Source organism: Hemitrygon akajei, chromosome 20 (assembly GCF_048418815.1).
Source record: "Hemitrygon akajei chromosome 20, sHemAka1.3, whole genome shotgun sequence".
NCBI lineage: Eukaryota > Metazoa > Chordata > Chondrichthyes > Myliobatiformes > Dasyatidae > Hemitrygon > Hemitrygon akajei.
Genome location: NC_133143.1, coordinates 64,294,219 through 64,303,800, shown reverse-complemented (window position 1 = coordinate 64,303,800; position 9,582 = coordinate 64,294,219). Strand labels below are relative to the sequence as shown.

Sequence of the window (9,582 nt, the reverse complement as noted above, 5' to 3'; positions counted from 1 at the left end):
GTACTTGTTTGATCAATTAATTGTCTGAATGAGAGTATAGAGCCACCATAATCACACGTTCTGCAGTAATACATACAAAATGCTGGAGGAACACTGCAGGTGAGGTAGCATCTATGGAGAGGAATAAACATTCAATGTTTTGGGCTGACCTCTAGGAGGACCACAAACTTGTTGTAGGATTAGGAGGCTTGTTTGCCTCAGTAACCCGGAGAGCTATGTTAGCTTTATGCTTTGGCTCTTGCTAAGTTTACCCATGTCAAACAAGTCAAAGGGTAGAGGACAGACTAAGAGTGGTCCTCTGGTCCTCCAGGTTCAGCTCAGGGCTAACAACCCTGACTGGTCAAACAAAACTGTTATGGAAACAGCAATAAAGAATCCTTCTACCTCTGAGTGCGACGGTATTCCTGAGCCTCCAGCCATGACTGACAATCATGAAAACCAAACTACTAGCACGATGAAGGAAGCCCTGCACACTGCCAGAGATGGAGGACCTTCATTGCTGCCCTAAACACCAGTGGCATCATGGGCAGTAGAGAGAGTTTTGGGCTGAGACCCTCAATCTACGGTTATTTGCTCTGTCCTGCCTGTGACTTCTAAGGGATTCCTGGTCATTGGTTTCTGTCTGGTACACAGTCAAAACTTCTATTGGTCAGTAGTTTAAAAAAATCTAGAATTTCTCTCTTCCAGAAAAATTACACAACATATTTCAAGCCATATTTGAAGTTCAAAGTCAATGTATTATCAAAGTGCATAAATGTTACTACATACTACTGTGAGATTCATATTCCTGGAGGTATTTACAGGAAAATAGAAATACTATAGAATTATATAAAACTATATATAAACAAAGACTGACAAACAACCAATGTGCAAAAGGCGACAAAATGTGCAAAGACTAAAAATAAATAAATAAATACTGAGAACATGAGCTGTAGAGCGCGCCATATCTAATGTAATGAGCAGTTTTGGACCCCGTATCTAAAAAAGGATGTGCTGGCAATAGAGAGGGTCCAGAGGAAGTTTACGAACTGATCCTCAGAATGAAAGGGTTAATATGATGGCTCTGGGTCTGTATTTGCTGTAATTTAGAAAAATGGTGGGGGGGAAATTGCACTGAAACAAACTGAATATTAAAGTGTCTATCTAAAGCAGATGTGGTGAAGATGTTTCCAATAGTGGAAGAGTCTAGGACCAGAGGGCACACACTCAGATGACACTTTAGAACAGAGATGAGAATTTTGTTTTTTTAGCCAGAGGGTAGTGACTCTGTGGAATTCAATGCCATTGAGATAGATTGAGATATATACACACACACACACACACACACACACACACACACACACACACACACACACACACACACACACACACACACACACACACACACACACACACACATATCTCAAGTCATTGAGTTATATTTAAAGTGGAGGTTAACAATTTTGATAATTAGTAAAGGTGTCAAACCTTATGAGGAGAAGGCAGGAGAATGGGAATAGGAGGGAAGATAAATCAGCCGTGCTAAAATGGTGGAAAAGACTTGATAAGCCAAATTGTCTAATTCTGCTCCTACACACGTCTAATGGTGTTACAGTCTTAAACAAGTAAACTGACTGGAATTTCTGTTAACTATAATAGCCATATATTCTATGAGCAATTTGTAGTTTAAAAGAATGTTGTTTTCATGCTTAAGGGTTTCCCTGATATTTTAAATGCAAGTAGCACAAACCATAAAGCATAGGAACAGGCCCTTCAGTCCACAATGTAAAGCAAATTAATTGCATTAGTAATTAAATTCCCAACTAAACTAATCCCTTCTACACAATGTCCATAACCTTCCATTTCCCACACATTCATGTGCCTCAGCACCTCTTTCATACTTGCTGCCATCATTATTCCAGGCACTGTGCCTCAAAAATAATTGCCCTTTCCATCTCGTTTGAATTAACCCTTCTCGCCTTAAATGCATACCCTCTGCTATTAGACATTTCAACCCTGGAGCAAGAGCTACCGACAGTCTACTCCATGCCTCTCAATCTTCTCTACCACCACCACTCCAGAGAAAACAACGAAAGTGCATCCAATCTCTCCTTATATCATGTGCCCTCGAATCCAGGGCATCATCCTAGCAAACCTCTTCTACACCTTCTCCAAAGCCTTGACACTCTTCCTGTAATGGGGCGACTATAACTGCATGCACTGCTCCAGATGCTGCCTAACTAGAGTTTTTTTTTTAAAGCTGCAATGTAGCTTCCCAGCTCTGAGGTGATTTTCATCACTAACAGCTGGATCAGAGTAAAGTCACTGTGGTGAATACAAATGTCTACAAAGCTGACTTCTCCAGAAATGCTGATGGAATTTCTGGAATTATATTTTTGCATTATTTGAATGATTAGTGGGGCAGTGCTGTATATTTCATTTTATGCCAATTTCCAGAACCAAAACTAGTACTTACATGAATATGTTAGCCATTATTGTCTAGATCTTGTTCCTTGATTTTCACTCCCATTGATCGCAGGAGCTGTGAGAAGTGGCACTGCTAAACCACCTTTTGAGACGATTGCAGGCAGATTAGGGTAGAGATGGAAATTGTTAATATTTTTAAATCCTATTTATCTGAATACAATTGTCAACCTAAAGCTTTTAACTATGTTTTTTTTCTCTCCACAATCCTGCTGGAGCTGCTGTTCATTTCCATTGTTCAATCTCCTAAAATGACCATCAAATTAAACATACGTTATACACTCAGTAGCCACTTTATTAGGTACGCCTAGTGAACCTGGTGTAGTCTTCTGCTGCAGCCCATTCACTTCAACTTTCAACAGTTTGTGCATTCAGAAATGCTCTTCTGCACACCAGTGTTGTAACGTGTGGCTATCTGAGTTACTGTCACCTTCCTGTCGGCTTGAACCAGTCTGGCCATTCTCTTCTGAGATCTCTCATTAACAAGGCATTGTTGACCATAGAATTGCTGCTCATCGAACATTATTTTTTTGGGGGTTTTTTTTTGCATCATTCTCTGTAAACTCTAGAGACTATTGTGTGTGAAAATGACAGAAGACCAGCAGTTTCTGAGATCTTCAAACCACCCTGTCTGGCACCAACAATTTTTCCATGGCCAAAGTCACTTAGATCACATTTCTTCCTTATTCTGATATTTGGTGAAACAACTCATTCAAGTTCAAGCTTGTTGTCACCTGAATGTCATATATCATACAATGCACATAAAACAAAATATTACCACAAATAAATTAATAAAATCTAATTCAAAATGCACTTGAAACTCAGGTAAACAGTAAATACCTCGTATCCTAGTGACAAGACCTTGGTGGTGGCAGGGTCTTCATTAGTCTCACACCTGGGGGTCTGGAAGTCCCGGTCCTGATACTCCTGTGCCTCCTTCCTGACAGTAGTGAGTCAAAGAGATTGTGGGATTGTGGCAGGGAACAGCTGAACCTCTTGACCATGTCTGCATGCTTTTATGCATGAGTTGCTACCACAAGATTGACTAATTATATATTTGCATTAACATGTAGGTGTACAGGTGTACCTAATAAAGTGGCCATTGAATGTGATAACAATGAATAGTATTACTCCCTTTGGGAATGTAATAATAATAATGTTATAGTGACTGCATTCTGGAAATTTCACAGGACATGTCCACAATACAAACATCCCATGCTAAAAATACTATTAGGACTGCTAAGTGTGATTAAACTGGCTGACAGTATAGATGATAGAATTAGAAAACTAAGTTATTTAAATGTAGAATCGATTCTAACCTTAGAGATTCTTAGTAAAGTGTATAAATACATCTATTTTAATCAAGGTTTAATATGTGTTGCGTTGTAAGGAGCAACTACTTCTTTTATATCGATATTGTCAGAAGAATGAAAGATGACTTGATAGAGGTGTATAAGATCATAAGAGGCATTAATAGAGTGGACAGCCTGCTATTTTTCCCCAGGGTGGAAATGATTACACAAGAGGGCACAATTTTAAGGTGATTGGGGGGAGGAATGAGAGGGGTAAATTCTTCACATAGAGAGAGGGGTGTGCGTGAGTACATCCATGACTGTGTGGCTAAGTACTGCTCCAATACCACATTGAAGTTTGCTTACATCACCATTGTCAATGATGGAACCAAAGGTGGTGACGAATCAGCATGTAGGAGGCAGATTGAACATTTGTCTGAGTGGTATCATAACAACAAACTCTCACTCAATGTCAGAAGGACCAAGGAACTGACTGTAGACTTCAGGAGAAGAAAACCAGAGGTCATGAGCCAGTCCTCATTAGAGGTCTTTAAATTCCTAGGTGTTACTATTTCAGAGGACCTGGCCTGGACCCAGCACGTAAGTGCAATTACAAAGAAAGCACAGCAGTGCCTTTACTTCCTTAAGAGTCTGTGGAGATTTGGCATGATATCTAAAACTTTGACGAACTTCTATAGATGTATAGTGGATAGTGTACTGACTGCCTGTTTCATACTCTAGTATGGAAACATCAATGCCTTTGAACAGAAAATCCTCTAAAAAGTAATGGACTTGGTCCAGTACATCATGAGTAAAACCCTCTCAACCATTCAGCACATCTATATGACATGCTGTTGCAGGAAAGCAGCATCCATCATCAGAGATCTCCACCACCCGGGCCATGATCTTTTTTTTGCTGCTGCCATCAGGTAGAAGGTACAAGAAGCTCAGGATTTGCACCACCAGGTACAAGAACAGTTACTACCCCACAACCATCAAGCCCTTGAACAAAGGGGATAACTACACTCACTTGCCCATCCATTGAGATGTTTCCACAATCAATGATCTCACCTTAAGGACTCTTTATCTCATTATCTCATGTTCTCATTATTTGTTGCTATTTATTTATATTCCTATTTGCAGTTTGTTGTCATCTACACATCTTTCACTGGATCCTGTTACAGTTACTACTCTATGGATTTGCAGAGTATGCCCACAGGTAAATGAATCTCAGGGCTGTATATTGTGACATACAAATACTTTGATAATAAATTTACTTTAAACTGTGAATTTTGCCCTGCCAGATGTGGTGGTAGAGGCAGATACGTTAGGAACACTTAAGAGACTCATAATTTTGTATACCGCTATGAAATTTCCTCTCAAGTGATCATTAGAAACATTTAAGAGACTCTTAGAAAGGCACATAGATGAAAGACAAATGTGGGAATGTTATATTGATCTGGGAAAAAGGTCAACACAACATCGTGGGCTGAAGGGCCTGTACTGTTCTACATACTATGTAAATGAACAGCTTAAAACTTATGGAACAGCAGGTTTATGTGTGTGTTGCCAATGTGACTGTGAATACATTCCATATATTGAACATCACAAAGGTAAATTTACATATTAAAATTAGAGGTGTAAGTGGGAATACAACTGCAATGGTATGGAATTAAAGGAATCGTGTACAAACTATAATGAATAACATTACTCGTACATGCTAGATACAAAATAAAGATCTCCACATATTCTTTAACATTCGCTGGCTTGCAAGCTTTATTCCCAAGGACTGGAATGGAAAATTTGTCCTCCTTAGGGATTCTGTTTTCAGCAAACGAGTGATCAGCATTCAAGCTCAAGTTCAAGTTTAATTATCATTCAACCATACACAGGAATACAAACAAATGAAAGAGTTCCTGCGGGGCCAAGGTGCAAAACTTAGAACCAACAGTCGCACACTGCACAAATCCCATATAGAACATATAGTTACGATAGCAGTAAAACATCATTCATCATCATTATGTGCTGTGTCATATGATATGGGCAATCATAGTCCTCCCATGACCACAGCAAACTTTTCTACAGAAGTTCTTCTACACTGACAAGTCTTTACAAGTGACCCCAGCCATTATCAATATTCATCAGAGACTGTCTGCCTGGTGTCAATGGTTGCTAACCGGGAATTTTGATATGTACCAACCACCACCTGCTCCCATGGCTTCATATGACCTCGATCAGAGGGCTGAACAGGTGCTACACCTTGCCCAAGGGTGACCTGCAGGCTAGAGGAGGGAAGGAGAGTCTTACACTGCCTTTGGTAAAGACATATCTCCGCCCTGCCACTCCAGTATAGGAAATAATATAGCCCAAGTCATGACTTATAGATTGATGATGCATAGGATGTTGTCCTGGAGCCATGTTTCTGCAAGAACAAGCACACAGCAGTTCCTCATCACGGGCTAGTGCAGCCGCAGATGAACGTAATCCAACTCATCTTCCACTGCGCGAACACTGGAGGAGATTACCAATGGGAGGGGCCAGCCCCGAACCCAGAATGGATGTTTGCCATGGCGTACTGCCTCCAGCATCTCCTCCCCTCAGGTGACCCCATGGCATGAGGGCCTGGTCTGTCTGACAGCTAAGACAACACAGCTTCCCCACCGTCAGCCTCGTTAATGAACCAGTGAACCGCACTTGCAGTATTTTACATTGCCAATATACAACAGAGTCTTGTGATCACAGGTCTTCCACTGTGACAACAAGAGCCCACACAAGTTCTGTGAGTTTCTCAGCACATTTTGAACTGATTTCATGGCTACAAACTTTTCTTCAAGATAACATATCAGCAGTTCTTGAGAAGGCTGTTCTGCTTGCATTAGTGATTTCAGCTTTCACACTCTCAAGCCGTAGTGTGCCGGTAATATCACACTAGAGATGACTTGCCCTCGCTTATTCCAACAAGAGGGAAGTCTGAATTTGGCAGGGGGTTGGGAACCGGAGTGAAGGGACTCAAGATAGGACACATGGTAAAAATAAACAAAGAGTGCTCAGTCAGACTGTCAGGAAGGGCAGGCAGATGATAGGACAAAACTGCAGACAGCAGGGTGAGTATCAGTGCATTAGGGATGCAGAATCAAAAAGGGTAGCAAATACAGTACTCAAAGTGTTATATCTCAATGCCCAGAGTATAAGAAATAAAGTGAATGATCTTGTTGCACTTTTACAGACTGTCAGGTATGATGTTGTGGCCATCACTTAACCGTGGCTGAAAGAAAGATGGTTGTAGCTGGGAGTGGAATGTCCAAAGTTACACCTTGTATCAGAGGGTTAGGAAGGTAGGCAGAGGGGGTGGCATTGCTCTACTGGTAAAGAATGGAATCAAATCAGTAGAAAGATGTGACATAGGATCAGAAGACTTTGAACCCTTGGGTTGAGTTAAGAAACTCCAAGGGTAAAACGACCCTGATGGAAGCTATATACATGCTTCCAAACAGCAGTTGGAAAGTGGACTGTAGATTACAATGGGAATTAGGAGAGGCATATCAATAGGGCAATGTTATGATAGTCATGGGAGATTTCAATATGCAGGTAGATTGGGAAAATCAGGTTGGTAATGGATCCCAAAAGAGTGAGTTTGTTGAATGCCTACAAGATGGTTTTTTAGAGGAGTTTGATGTTGACCCTACTAGGGGATCAGCTATACTGGATTTGGTGTTGTGTAATGAACCAGAGGCAATTAGGGAGCTTAATATAAAAGAACCCTTAGTGATCACAATATGATTCTGCTCATATTGAAATTTGATAGCAAGAAGTAAAGTCTGATGTGCAGTATTTCAGTGGAGTAAAGGAAATTACAATAGTATGAGAGCTGAGTTGGCCAAAGTAAATTGGTAGGAGATGCCAGCATGGATTACAGCAGACAGCAATGGCTTGAAGTTCAGAGAAAAATGAGGAAGGTACAGGATAAATGTATGGCAAAAACAAAGAAATAGTCAAATGGCAAAATAGTACAAATGTGGCTGACAAGGGAAGTCAAAACTAATATAAACAGCACATACAACAAAGCAAAAATTAGCGGGAAGATAGAGGATTGGGAAGCTTTTAAATACCTACAAAAAGCAAGGAAAAGATGAAATATGAAAGCAAGCTAGCAAACAATATCAAAGTGGATAGAAAAAGCTTTTTCAAGTATATAAAAATAATATAGAAATGAGAGTGGATATAGGACTGCTAGAAAATGAGGCCAGGGAAATAACAACGGGGGACAAGGAGATGGCAGATGTACTAAATAAGTATTTTGCATCAGTCTGCACTGTGGAAGACACTAGCAGTATGCCAGGTGTTGAAGGGTGTGAGGGAAAAGATGTGAGTGCAGGGAAGGAGGTTGGAAAGAGGGGAGAGCGAGAGAAAGAGGGGAGAGAGAGAGAGAAAGAGGGGAGAGAGGAAAGAGGGGAGAGAAAGGGGAGGGAGAGAGGGGAGAGAGAAAGGGGAGGGAGGAAAGAGGGGAGAGAGAAAGGGGAGGGAGGAAAGAGGGGAGAGAGAAAGGGGAGGGAGGAAAGAGAGGAGAGAGAAAGGGGAGGGAGGAAAGAGGGGAGAGAGAAAGGGGAGGGAGGAAAGAGGGGAGAGAGAAAGGGGAGGGAGGAAAGAGGGGAGAGAGAAAGGGGAGGGAGGAAAGAGGGGAGAGAGAAAGGGGAGGGAGGGAGAGAAAGAGGGGAGAGAGGAAAGGGAGAGAAAGGGGAGGGAGAGAAAGGGGAGGGAGAGAAAGGGGAGGGAGAGAAAGGGGAGGGAGAGAAAGGGGAGGGAGAGAAAGGGGAGGGAGAGAAAGGGGAGGGAGGAAAGAGGGGAGAGAGAAAGGGGAGGGAGGAAAGAGGGGAGAGAGAAAGGGGAGGGAGGAAAGAGAGGAGGGAGAGAAAGGGGAGGGAGAGAGGGGAGAGAGAAAGGGGAGGGAGAGAGGGGAGAGAGAAAGAGGAGGGAGGAAAGAGGGGAGTGACGAGGAAGGACCGGTTGCCAGAGCTGCATCACATTGCGCAGCTGGGTGGCCGTGTGGAGCGGTGCGCCGGGTAGACAGAACCACACACAGAGAGCAAAGCGTGCTCTTTGTGAACGAGGATCCGCCGCTGTGGCCGAGGCGACCATCAGCATTTGCAGACACAACCCGCCGACAGCGAGGGGGAAGCAGAGCGCTTTGCGGCGTCGCCACCGTCTGCTCACGTGACCGCGAGCCGGCCGCTAACTCTGCGCTGCGGAGACCGGGGAGCCGAACGTCCGGAGATCCGAGACCGCTTCAGGTGAGGGGCAGCGGGCAAAGTGGTTCCACCGGCACCGCCGCCGGGCTCGCTCTGGCAGCCAGACACCGTGTTTGTGTGGATGACCTGCTGATTAATGGCTGGGCATTGTTGATGGGTTTGCCGGCTGTAGTGGCGAGAATTCTCCGGCTCCTCTTGGTTGGATTCTTCATGGAAGGGCGGTGAATCTATGGAATTCATTGCCATCGGCGGCTGTGGATACCAAGTCGTTGGGTATATTTATAGCGAAGGCTGATAGTTTCTTGATTAGTAAAGGCGTCAAAGGTTATGCGGAGATGGTAGGAGAATGGGGTTGAAAAGGATGAAAAATCAGCTTTGATGGAATGGGAGAGTATACTCGAAGGACCGAATGGCCTAATACTGCCGCTGTGTCTTATGATCTTTCACTTCGCTCTGCCGCCTGACCCCGGTATAAAACGCAGGGTAGAGATGACTAGTGCGCTGCGCCGTATAAGATTCATTTCTTTATTGGTGTTGATAGTCAAAGGCGCTTCTGAACTAAAACATTGCGGGAGCTGGTT

The 9,582-nt window shown here is 42.9% G+C and overlaps 1 protein-coding gene across 2 annotated transcripts in view; it reads left to right on the top strand.

Moving 5' to 3' along the window:
• The first annotated feature begins 8,754 nt into the window (after positions 1 to 8,754).
• The window catches only part of LOC140713872 (secernin-1-like), a 57,007-nt gene continuing 56,179 nt past the window's right edge, over positions 8,755 to 9,582 (top strand). For both annotated transcript variants that reach the window (XM_073024484.1, XM_073024485.1), the window contains exon 1: positions 8,755 to 9,043. The gene's annotated coding sequence lies outside the window, so the exon portion shown is untranslated. The remainder of the gene's footprint in view (positions 9,044 to 9,582) is intronic.